Source organism: Pseudophryne corroboree, chromosome 3 (assembly GCF_028390025.1).
Source record: "Pseudophryne corroboree isolate aPseCor3 chromosome 3, aPseCor3.hap2, whole genome shotgun sequence".
Taxonomy (NCBI): Eukaryota; Metazoa; Chordata; class Amphibia; order Anura; family Myobatrachidae; genus Pseudophryne; species Pseudophryne corroboree.
In genome coordinates, this window is record NC_086446.1 from 182,586,848 (window position 1) to 182,600,340 (window position 13,493).

A 13,493-nucleotide genomic window follows, 5' to 3' on the forward strand; every position below is an offset into this window, starting at 1 on the left:
GCAGGTCCATCATTATATAATATATACCTGTCCTGCAGTAGTGATATATATATATATTTTTTATATCATTATCATCCAGTCTATACTAGCAGACGCAGTACGGTAGTCCACGGCTGTAGCTACCTCTGTGTCGGCAGTGCTCGTCCATAATTGTATACCTACCTGTGGTGGGTTTTTTTTTCTATCTTCTTCATACTAGTAGTTTAGGAGTCTGCTGCTGACAGTGTCCAGCAGGTCCGTCATTATATAATATATACCTGTCCTGCAGTAGTGATATATATATTTTTTATATCATTATCATCCAGTCTATACTAGCAGACGCAGTACGGTAGTCCACGGCTGTAGCTACCTCTGTGTCGGCAGTGCTCGTCCATAATTGTATACCTACCTGTGGTGGGGTTTTTTTTTCTATCTTCTTCATACTAGTAGTTTAGGAGTCTGCTGCTGACAGTGTCCAGCAGGTCCGTCATTATATAATATATACCTGTCCTGCAGTAGTGATATATATATATTTTTTATATCATTATCATCCAGTCTATACTAGCAGACGCAGTACGGTAGTCCACGGCTGTAGCTACCTCTGTGTCGGCAGTGCTCGTCCATAATTGTATACCTACCTGTGGTGGGTTTTTTTTTCTATCTTCTTCATACTAGTAGTTTAGGAGTCTGCTGCTGACAGTGTCCAGCAAGTCCATCATTATATAATATATACCTGTCCTGCAGTAGTGATATATATATATTTTTTATATCATTATCATCCAGTCTATACTAGCAGACGCAGTACGGTAGTCCACGGCTGTAGCTACCTCTGTGTCGGCAGTGCTCGTCCATAATTGTATACCTACCTGTGGTGGTTTTTTTTTTTCTATCTTCTTCATACTAGTAGTTTAGGAGTCTGCTGCTGACAGTGTCCAGCAGGTCCGTCATTATATAATATATACCTGTCCTGCAGTAGTGATATATATATTTTTTTTATATCATTATCATCCAGTCTATACTAGCAGACGCAGTACGGTAGTCCACGGCTGTAGCTACCTCTGTGTCGGCAGTGCTCGTCCATAATTGTATAACTACCTGTGGTGGTTTTTTTTTTTCTATCTTCTTCATACTAGTAGTTTAGGAGTCTGCTGCTGACAGTGTCCAGCAGGTCCGTCATTATATAATATATACCTGTCCTGCAGTAGTGATATATATATATATTTTTTATATCATTATCATCCAGTCTATACTAGCAGACGCAGTACGGTAGTCCACGGCTGTAGCTACCTCTGTGTCGGCAGTCACTCGTCATCCATAAGTATACTAGTATCCATCCATCTCCATTGTTTACCTGAGGTGCCTTTTAGTTGTGCCTATTAAAATATGGAGAACAAAAATGTTGAGGTTCCAAAAATAGGGAAAGATCAAGATCGACTTCCACCTCGTGCTGAAGCTGCTGCCACTAGTCATGGCCGAGACGATGAAATGCCATCAACGTCGTCTGCCAAGGCCGATGCCCAATGTCATAGTACAGAGCATGTAAAATCCAAAACACCAAATATCAGTAAAAAAAGGACTCAAAAATCTAAAATAAAATCGTCGGAGGAGAAGCGTAAACTTGCCAATATGCCATTTACCACACGGAGTGGCAAGGAACGGCTGAGGCCCTGGCCTATGTTCATGGCTAGTGGTTCAGCTTCACATGAGGATGGAAGCACTCAGCCTCTCGCTAGAAAAATGAAAAGACTTAAGCTGGCAAAAGCACAGCAAAGAACTGTGCGTTCTTCGAAATCACAAATCCACAAGGAGAGTCCAATTGTGTCGGTTGCGATGCCTGACCTTCCCAACACTGGACGTGAAGAGCATGCGCCTTCCACCATTTGCACGCCCCCTGCAAGTGCTGGAAGGAGCACCCGCAGTCCAGTTCCTGATAGTCAGATTGAAGATGTCAGTGTTGAAGTACACCAGGATGAGGAGGATATGGGTGTTGCTGGCGCTGGGGAGGAAATTGACCAGGAGGATTCTGATGGTGAGGTGGTTTGTTTAAGTCAGGCACCCGGGGAGACACCTGTTGTCCGTGGGAGGAATATGGCCATTGACATGCCTGGTGAAAATACCAAAAAAATCAGCTCTTCGGTGTGGAAGTATTTCAACAGAAATGCGGACAACATTTGTCAAGCCGTGTGTTGCCTTTGTCAAGCTGTAATAAGTAGGGGTAAGGACGTTAACCACCTCGGAACATCCTCCCTTATACGTCACCTGCAGCGCATTCATAATAAGTCAGTGACAAGTTCAAAAACTTTGGGCGACAGCGGAAGCAGTCCACTGACCAGTAAATCCCTTCCTCTTGTAACCAAGCTCACGCAAACCACCCCACCAACTCCCTCAGTGTCAATTTCCTCCTTCCCCAGGAATGGCAATAGTCCTGCAGGCCATGTCACTGGCAATTCTGACGAGTCCTCTCCTGCCTGGGATTCCTCCGATGCATCCTTGCGTGTAACGCCTACTGCTGCTGGCGCTGCTGTTGTTGCTGCTGGGAGTCGATGGTCATCCCAGAGGGGAAGTCGTAAGACCACTTTTACTACTTCCACCAAGCAATTGACTGTCCAACAGTCCTTTGTGAGGAAGATGAAATATCACAGCAGTCATCCTGCTGCAAAGCGAATAACTGAGGCCTTGGCATCCTGGGCGGTGAGAAACGTGGTTCCGGTATCCATCATTACTGCAGAGCCAACTATAGACTTGTTTGAGGTACTGTGTCCCCGGTACCAAATACCATCTAGGTTCCATTTCTCTAGGCAGGCGATACCGAAAATGTACACAGACCTCAGAAAAAGACTCACCAGTGTCCTAAAAAATGCAGTTGTACCCAATGTCCACTTAACCACGGACATGTGGACAAGTGGAGCAGGGCAGACTCAGGACTATATGACTGTGACAGCCCACTGGGTAGATGTATGGACTCCCGCCGCAAGAACAGCAGCGGCGGCACCAGTAGCAGCATCTCGCAAACGCCAACTCTTTCCTAGGCAGGCTACGCTTTGTATCACCGCTTTCCAGAATACGCACACAGCTAAAAACCTCTTACGGCAACTGAGGAAGATCATCGCAGAATGGCTTACCCCAATTGGACTCTCCTGTGGATTTGTGGCATCGGACAACGCCAGCAATATTGTGTGTGCATTAAATATGGGCAAATTCCAGCACGTCCCATGTTTTGCACATACCTTGAATTTGGTGGTGCAGAATTATTTAAAAAACGAGAGGGGCGTGCAAGAGATGCTGTCGGTGGCCAGAAGAATTGCGGGACACTTTCGGCGTACAGGCACCACGTACAGAAGACTGGAGCAACACCAAAAACGCCTGAACCTGCCCTGCCATCATCTGAAGCAAGAAGTGGTAACGAGGTGGAATTCAACCCTCTATATGCTTCAGGGGTTGGAGGAGCAGCAAAAGGCCATTCAAGCCTATACAACTGAGCACGATATAGGAGGTGGAATGCACCTGTCTCAAGCGCAGTGGAGAATGATTTCAACGTTGTGCAAGGTTCTGCAACCTTTTGAACTTGCCACACGTGAAGTCAGTTCAGACACTGCCAGCCTGAGTCAGGTCATTCCCCTCATCAGGCTTTTGCAGAAGAAGCTGGAGACATTGAAGGAGGAGCTAACACAGAGCGATTCCGCTAGGCATGTGGGACTTGTGGATGGAGCCCTTAATTCGCTTAACAAGGATTCACGGGTGGTCAATCTGTTGAAATCAGAGCACTACATTTTGGCCACCGTGCTCGATCCTAGATTTAAAACCTACCTTGGATCTCTCTTTCCGGCAGACACAAGTCTGCAGGGGTTCAAAGAACTGCTGGTGAGAAAATTGTCAAGTCAAGCGGAACGCGACCTGTCAACATCTCCTCCTTCACATTCTCCCGCAACTGGGGGTGCGAGGAAAAGGCTCAGAATTCCGAGCCCACCCGCTGGCGGTGATGCAGGGCAGTCTGGAGCGACTGCTGATGCTGACATCTGGTCCGGACTGAAGGACCTGCCAACGATTACGGACATGTCGTCTACTGTCACTGCATATGATTCTCTCCCCATTGAAAGAATGGTGGAGGATTATATGAGTGACCGCATCCAAGTAGGCACGTCAGACAGTCCGTACGTATACTGGCAGGAAAAAGAGGCAATTTGGAGGCCCTTGCACAAACTGGCTTTATTCTACCTAAGTTGCCCTCCCACAAGTGTGTACTCCGAAAGAGTGTTTAGTGCCGCCGCTCACCTTGTCAGCAATCGGCGTACGAGGTTACTTCCTGAAAATGTGGAGAAGATGATGTTCATTAAAATGAATTATAATCAATTCCTCCATGGAGACATTCACCAGCAGCAATTGCCTCCACAAAGTACACAGGGAGCTGTGATGGTGGATTCCAGTGGGGACGAATTGATAATCTGTGAGGAGGGGGATGTACACGGTGATGAATCGGAGGATGATGATGAGGTGGACATCTTGCCTCTGTAGAGCCAGTTTGTGCAAGGAGAGATTAATTGCTTCTTTTTTGGTGGGGGTCCAAACCAACCCGTCATTTCAGTCACAGTCGTGTGGCAGACCCTGTCACTGAAATGATGGGTTGGTTAAAGTGTGCATGTCCTGTTTATACAACATAAGGGTGGGTGGGAGGGCCCAAGGACAATTCCATCTTGCACCTCTTTTTTCTTTCATTTTTTTTTGCGTCATGTGCTGTTTGGGGAGTGTTTTTTGGAAGGGCCAGCCTGCGTGACACAGCAGTGCCACTCCTAGATGGGCCAGGTGTTTGTGTCGGCCACTAGGGTCGCTTAGCTTACTCACACAGCTACCTCATTGCGCCTCTTTTTTTCTTTGCGTCATGTGCTGTTTGGGGAGTATTTTTTGGAAGGGCCATCCTGCCTGACACTGCAGTGCCACTCCTAGATGGGCCAGGTGTTTGTGTCGGCCACTTGGGTCGCTGAGCTTAGTCACACAGCTACCTCATTGCGCCTCTTTTTTTCTTTGCGTCATGTGCTGTTTGGGGAGTGTTTTTTTGAAGGGCCATCCTGCGTGACACTGCAGTGCCACTCCTAGATGGGCCAGGTGTTTGTGTCGGCCACTAGGGTCGCTTAGCTTACTCACACAGCTACCTCATTGCGCCTCTTTTTTTCTTTGCGTCATGTGCTGTTTGGGGAGTGTTTTTTGGAAGGGCCATCCTGCCTGACACTGCAGTGCCACTCCTAGATGGGCCAGGTGTTTGTGTCGGCCACTTGGGTCGCTGAGCTTAGTCACACAGCTACCTCATTGCGCCTTTTTTTCTTTGCGTCATGTGCTGTTTGGGGAGTGTTTTTTGGAAGGGCCAACCTGCCTGACACTGCAGTGCCACTCCTAGATGGGCCAGGTGTTTGTGTCGGCCACTTGGGTCGCTGAGCTTAGTCACACAGCTACCTCATTGCGCCTCTTTTTTTCTTTGCGTCATGTGCTGTTTGGGGAGTGTTTTTTGGAAGGGCCATCCTGCCTGACACTGCAGTGCCACTCCTAGATGGGCCAGGTGTTTGTGTCGGCCACTTGGGTCGCTGAGCTTAGTCACACAGCTACCTCATTGCGCCTCTTTTTTTCTTTGCGTCATGTGCTGTTTGGGGAGTGTTTTTTTGAAGGGCCATCCTGCGTGACACTGCAGTGCCACTCCTAGATGGGCCAGGTGTTTGTGTCGGCCACTAGGGTCGCTTAGCTTGCTCACACAGCTACCTCATTGCGCCTCTTTTTTTCTTTGCATCATGTGCTGTTTGGGGAGTATTTTTTGGAAGGGCCATCCTGCCTGATACTGCAGTGCCACTCCTAGATGGGCCAGGTGTTTGTGTCGGCCACTTGGGTCGCTGAGCTTAGTCACACAGCTACCTCATTGCGCCTCTTTTTTTCTTTGCGTCATGTGCTGTTTGGGGAGTGTTTTTTTGAAGGGCCATCCTGCGTGACACTGCAGTGCCACTCCTAGATGGGCCAGGTGTTTGTGTCGGCCACTAGGGTCGCTTAGCTTACTCACACAGCTACCTCATTGCGCCTCTTTTTTTCTTTGCGTCATGTGCTGTTTGGGGAGTGTTTTTTTGAAGGGCCATCCTGCGTGACACTGCAGTGCCACTCCTAGATGGGCCAGGTGTTTGTGTCGGCCACTAGGGTCGCTGAGCTTACTCACACAGCTACCTCATTGCGCCTCTTTTTTTCTTTGCGTCATGTGCTGTTTGGGGAGTGTTTTTTGGAAGGGCCATCCTGCCTGACACTGCAGTGCCACTCCTAGATGGGCCAGGTGTTTGTGTCGGCCACTTGGGTCGCTGAGCTTAGTCACACAGCTACCTCATTGCGCCTCTTTTTTTCTTTGCGTCATGTGCTGTTTGGGGAGTGTTTTCTTGAAGGGCCATCCTGCGTGACACTGCAGTGACACTCCTAGATGGGCCAGGTGTTTGTGTCGGCCACTTGGGTCGCTGAGCTTACTCACACAGCTACCTCATTGCGCCTCTTTTTTTCTTTGCGTCATGTGCTGTTTGGGGAGTGTTTTTTTGAAGGGCCATCCTGCGTGACACTGCAGTGCCACTCCTAGATGGGCCAGGTGTTTGTGTCGGCCACTAGGGTCGCTGAGCTTACTCACACAGCTACCTCATTGCGCCTCTTTTTTTCTTTGCGTCATGTGCTGTTTGGGGAGTGTTTTTTGGAAGGGCCATCCTGCCTGACACTGCAGTGCCACTCCTAGATGGGCCAGGTGTTTGTGTCGGCCACTTGGGTCGCTGAGCTTAGTCACACAGCTACCTCATTGCGCCTCTTTTTTTCTTTGCGTCATGTGCTGTTTGGGGAGTGTTTTTTTGAAGGGCCATCCTGCGTGACACTCCTAGATGGGCCAGGTGTTTGTGTCGGCCACTAGGGTCGCTTAGCTTACTCACACAGCTACCTCATTGCGCCTCTTTTTTTCTTTGCGTCATGTGCTGTTTGGGGAGTGTTTTTTTGAAGGGCCATCCTGCGTGACACTGCAGTGCCACTCCTAGATGGGCCAGGTGTTTGTGTCGGCCACTAGGGTCGCTGAGCTTACTCACACAGCTACCTCATTGCGCCTTTTTTTCTTTGCGTCATGTGCTGTTTGGGGAGTGTTTTTTGGAAGGGCCATCCTGCCTGACACTGCAGTGCCACTCCTAGATGGGCCAGGTGTTTGTGTCGGCCACTAGGGTCGCTGAGCTTACTCACACAGCTACCTCATTGCGCCTCTTTTTTTCTTTGCGTCATGTGCTGTTTGGGGAGTGTTTTTTGGAAGGGCCATCCTGCCTGACACTGCAGTGCCACTCCTAGATGGGCCAGGTGTTTGTGTCGGCCACTTGGGTCGCTGAGCTTAGTCACACAGCTACCTCATTGCGCCTCTTTTTTTCTTTGCGTCATGTGCTGTTTGGGGAGTGTTTTTTTGAAGGGCCATCCTGCGTGACACTGCAGTGACACTCCTAGATGGGCCAGGTGTTTGTGTCGGCCACTAGGGTCGCTTAGCTTACTCACACAGCTACCTCATTGCGCCTCTTTTTTTCTTTGCGTCATGTGCTGTTTGGGGAGTGTTTTTTTGAAGGGCCATCCTGCGTGACACTGCAGTGCCACTCCTAGATGGGCCAGGTGTTTGTGTCGGCCACTAGGGTCGCTGAGCTTACTCACACAGCTACCTCATTGCGCCTCTTTTTTTCTTTGCGTCATGTGCTGTTTGGGGAGTGTTTTTTGGAAGGGCCATCCTGCCTGACACTGCAGTGCCACTCCTAGATGGGCCAGGTGTTTGTGTCGGCCACTTGGGTCGCTGAGCTTAGTCACACAGCTACCTCATTGCGCCTCTTTTTTTCTTTGCGTCATGTGCTGTTTGGGGAGTGTTTTTTGGAAGGGCCATCCTGTGTGACACTGCAGTGCCACTCCTAGATGGGCCAGGTGTTTGTGTCGGCCACTTGGGTCGCTGAGCTAAGTCATCCAGCGACCTCGGTGCAAATTTTAGGACTAAAAATAATATTGTGAGGTGTGTGGTGTTCAGAATAGACTGAAAATGAGTGGAAATTATGGTTATTGAGGTTAATAATACTTTGGGATCAAAATGACCCCCAAATTCTATGATTTAAGCTGTTTTTTAGGGTTTTTTGAAAAAAACACCCGAATCCAAAACACACCCGAATCCGACTAAAAAAATTCGGTGAGGTTTTGCCAAAACGCGTTCGAACCCAAAACACGTCCGCGGAACCGAACCCAAAACCAAAACAATAAACCCGAAAAATTTCCGGTGCACATCTCTAGTTACTATTCCCAATCATAGTCCGTGTGGATCGGTAAGTATGAAAAAGTAAAAAAAAAAAATTTTTTTTTGAAAAAGTCATGTCGACCTTTTGACCTGTCGACATAGAACATGTCAACCTAGAGACCCTGTCGACCTAGTTGCTGTCGACCAATAGTGGTCGACCTAGACACTGTGAACCTAGTTACTGTCGACCTAGAGACCGGAGACAAGTTTTGCAGAAGCATGATAGGAAAACACCAACTTTCAGTGTGCCAAGTGTCGAGCGTCTGGTTTTTCCTTTATTGATCCTCTCCCTGATGCTGCATAGAGATCACACATACTTCAGTGTCTTTCTGGGTCACTAAGCTATACAATAGTGACAACGCCATCCAAATTCATCCAGTTGTTTTTGCGTAATGCCGCCACGATCAGACAGACTAAAATTCTGTTTTTTTTTCTCCATAGTACATAAACAGTCCCTAGAAGTATATTTCTCCCCCCCAAAAAATGTGCTATGTACAGATACAACCCTTACATTTTTATATATATATAGAATAGGGCTGTATTAAGGTTTTTGGCAGTCCCAGAGTAACGTGTGGCGGACCTGCCAATTAAACTACCTACAGTCAGATCAAGTCACATAAGAAAAACCTGCCAGCCTATCACCCACCAACTCTGCTCTACCAGTTCTACATAAATAAAGTAGAATAACTTATAAACCAGGACACTCATGAATTACACAGGTTTTGTGATTTATAAAACCAGGTGAAATGCAGGCTTGAATTAAGCCAGCCACAGAATTCATGAGTGTCCAAGTTTAAAGGGATAGTATGGTAAGCCTACATATATACAGGGCCAGCAACAGAAATCTTGGGGCCCGGTACACTCATATTTGTGGGGCCCCCTATCCCTCCAAGGTAGGTATAGGCTAGTTGGCCATTGGCTTATTCCCCCCCCCCCCCCTCCCAACTCTCTCCAGCCTTACTCCTCACCTTATTGCTTCAGTCTTCCAGCTTCATCCTGACCTCCTCCAGCACCATCCTTCCCACCCCCTGTGTCTGCATCAGAGCTCAGCCCTCACTACCAGCAGGCAGAGAAGGCTGTGCAGGGGGAGGGGAATCGGTGGGAAGCATGGATAATGCTATCTTAAGTTATTATCACAGAGCTCCCTCCTATGTTTTCATTTTTTTTTTTTGTAAACACGGGCTGATTGCCTTTACAAGTATCTGGTCACTAAAAAATGCGTATTTAAGGGATTGGAGGAGATCTTTGTGAATTCACTACTTGCCTATTAGTACATTGAGGTGATACTAAAATCATGTGAAAAGGACGTTAAAACACCCTTTTTCACATGATTTTAGCAAAAATAGTTTTGAGAAATATACCTATTAATACACAGTTCCAGGTTTCCAAGAAGAGATTTTTAATAGAAAATACTGATATTTTGTATCCTGGGAGTTTTTAATCTATTGAATCATGATTTGTTAGAATTTTACATTTATTTAATGATTATCTTTTGTCTCTACTTAGAAATGTAATATATTCGAGATTTCAATAAATATGTTTGGAGATTTACAGTGTCAAATTTTACACGAGAAAACCTCTACCTGAGAATATTCCATTATATTTTCTATCTTCAAAGTCTGGATTAAAATGTTCTGCCAAATTTATTCAGCTTGTATCCATAAGTAGTTTTGTTGATAAAAAAATGTGAAGAAGACAGATTATGGTTTCAGTACTCAGGAGATAATTTATATTTTCAAGAGACACAGGACCTAAAATCGATCTCATAAACAATGATAAATTAGTAATTAAACAAGCAGATGAAAGATGTCAGGGTTGTTTATTTTTAAACATAGACAGCTATATTACTAAGTTATTAAAAGCTAAAGATTCCTATACTATTGTTGATAAGACCCTACAGACAGCTTCAATAATTCCCTTAGAAAATTATAGAATGAGGTTTTAGAAAAAAAGGTATTTAATGGATATGAATATTCATACATATTTTTCCATAGCAGCCACTGATACAAATATTTTATTATCCCCAAAGTTCCACACATCTTTGCTGAATCAATCAGGGCATTATAGAGGCAATAATGTAACTGGCTGCTCACATTAGTGTTTCTTAAAAAACATACAGTATGTGATATACAGTATTAATCCTCATATTTAAAGGACACTGTGTGTCCTACAAACATTAAGTGATTTTAAATGACTGTAGTATTGAGTACATTCGTTGCATAAATCCTTTAAACATGAATAGGGTATGGCAGCATGTAAGGAGCTTCTACATGTGGATTCAACCCTTACCATGTATCTGTTATATGTGAGCTAACTTTATTTTAAACATGATCATTTTAGATCTTCAGATACATTTTTAGCTTCAATTCTGTGGGACCACCATGGGTACAAATTTTGTACACAATATTTGATATGCATATAGAAACCTAAAATTAGTTTCTGCTAATACTAAGATTTCAGAATTGATTATATTTTATACACTTTAAAACACTACATAGATCTAATCTTTATTATATGAGGATTTCTACAAATAGAGCACACATATTTTTTTAATGTTATTAGTGATTATTCTAACTTATAAATCACATAGAAAATACACATAAAATTAGAATTCCTAGTTTTAGTCTTTAAGGGCTCACCTAACCACTTTAAGAATCTATCACTTTTATATCACAGTTTAATAGTCATGACACTCACATTTGAAGAGTGCATAATAATCGGGATACGTTCAGCATGCCGGGCAGTCGAAATCCCGGTGCTGGAACCCCGACAAGCGCCTAAAAGGCTGGCACCGGAATGCCAACATCAGTCAAAATGCCAATTCCGGAATCCTGGCAGCCGGCATCCCGATCGTAAGTATGCCGGGGACTGTTAGGGTTAGCCTGCGGGGGCCTATAGTGTCTATGGGCAACTTCTCCACTTGTCCTTTTTAGAAGGTTTAACACATGTCCCCCTTATGGGTCAACTCTCTTAGGTGCTAGTGTGTATCAAGAAACTCACATACTTCGCATGAACGCATGCACCTAAGAAATGCTAGACTCAATTAGAATGACAAGTATTGGAGTGGCTCCTCAAGGATATGTGAAAGATACAACATAAAACACACATGTGTAGTACTGTTATGGTATCAGGAACAATATCATAACGAAGTCTCTTCTGGTCAGACTAGCGTACCTCACTTACAAGGTAAGTAGAGAAATAAAGGCATGTAGAGGTATCTTTATGCCAAAACCAAAATATGAAGTCGATGTGAAACAGATTCTCTATATAAAAATAAATCCTGTAGAATAAACACACCTAACTTACACAGGTAAGGGTGTGTGAATACTCATAAAGGTATCTTTGGACTGTGACTGAACTGGTCCAATAAATAGACACTAGGTAATGCTCTGAAAGCCAAAAGTGTTGAAGTCAACACACCTGACTTACACAAGTAAAAGGTATGTTGATACCCATCAAGGTTTCTTTACACTGTAGGTAGGCAAATGCGTACCTCACACTCACAGTTTAGGCTGCATGGATCCTCGTGTAGCGGTTTCTTTAATGCCAATGGTACTCATCCAGTTATGATAAAATGAACATTTATTAAATACAAATAAATAAAAAACTCATAAAAATCATTGCTCAGTGGAAACAACAACCTCTGGCGGAAGGGGGGACCTTATGGAAACCAAGGAAGAACGCCAGCTATTTAGTACCCAAAGTTAGTAAATGTTCAAAAAGAACCAGGTCCTACCTTCCCTCAGAGTCCCAGATAGTGTCCACGATGCAATGCGCCTTAATCCAACGCGTTTCGAGTCACAAGACTCTTTCAGAACATCTGCGTAACGTGAAGAAGGGTGTGGAGACTCATCATCTTTCTAATCATCTGAAAACTGAGCATGAATGTTCCATCCAGCACATAAAAAGATTCATAGGAATCAAACATAACAAACCGACATGGAGGGATAAGAATGTTGAAAGAAATCTAGCAATATCTGAGATGAAACCATATTTACTCTTAATACTTTGACTCCTGGTGGTCTGAACCAGGATTTTGAACTCAAATGGTTCCTTTAATCTGTTCTTTCTATTGCACCATTTATCTTCATTGATTTCTTCCCTTTCTTCTCCATTTTTCTCTTATCATTTAAGTAGATCAATTAAAAATCATGTTTTTATCATGGAGATCCTATACTATATAGAACAGACGTGTTCCATCTACTAATTTAGGGTTCTAGAGATTACAACCACTATAACCCTAAGTAGTATGCTGGTTTGTTACTTGTAAAACCACAGGCATTTAGTGCCTGAGGACTACAGTATATCACCCAGGACTTCATAAGGATTTAGTCTCTTTCTTGGTTCCCATAAGGTACCCCCTTCCTCCAGAGGTTGTTGTTTCCACTGAGCAATGATTTTTATGAGTTTTATTTATTTATTTGTATTCAATAAATGTTCATTTTATCATAACTGGATGAGTACCATTGGCATTAAAGAAACCGCTACACGAGGATCTATGCAGCCTAAACTGTGAGTGTGAGGTACGCATTTGCCTACCTATGCGTATCAACATACCTTTTACTTGTGTAAGTCAGGTGTGTTGACTTCAACACTTTTGGAGCATTACCTAGTGTCTATTTATTGTCACAGTCCACAGATACCTTTATGAGTGTTCACACAACATTACCTGTGTAAATTAGGTGTGTTTATTCTACAGGATTTATTTTTATTTAGAGAATCTGTTTCATATCGACTTCATATTTTGGTTTTGGCATAAAGATACCTCTACATGCTTTTATTTCTCTACTTACCTTGTAAGTGAGGTATGCTAGCCTGACCAGAAGAGACTTCGTTATGATATTGTTCCTGATACCAAAACAGTACTACACATGTGTGTTTTATGTTGTATCTTTCACATATCCTTGAGGACCCACTCCAACATTTGAAGTGGAACATTCCAGGACACCAATTTTGATACATCCACTCCAGCTAAGTATACTAGCCTCATTTATAACTATTTCCCCTACTTTCATCTGCGGTGGCGCCATCTTTTCCACAATCCCACTATCTCCTCTCTATTTGAATTCTTGGACCATTTTGGGATAGGTCCATAAGTGTATATAGAAGGCAGCAACTGTTTCATAAGAAGTGCCACGAAGGACTTCTACATTAAAATCTCAATTAGAATGACAATTTGTGGGACTCATGATGAGGTTGCATTACCTTTCTACAAAAA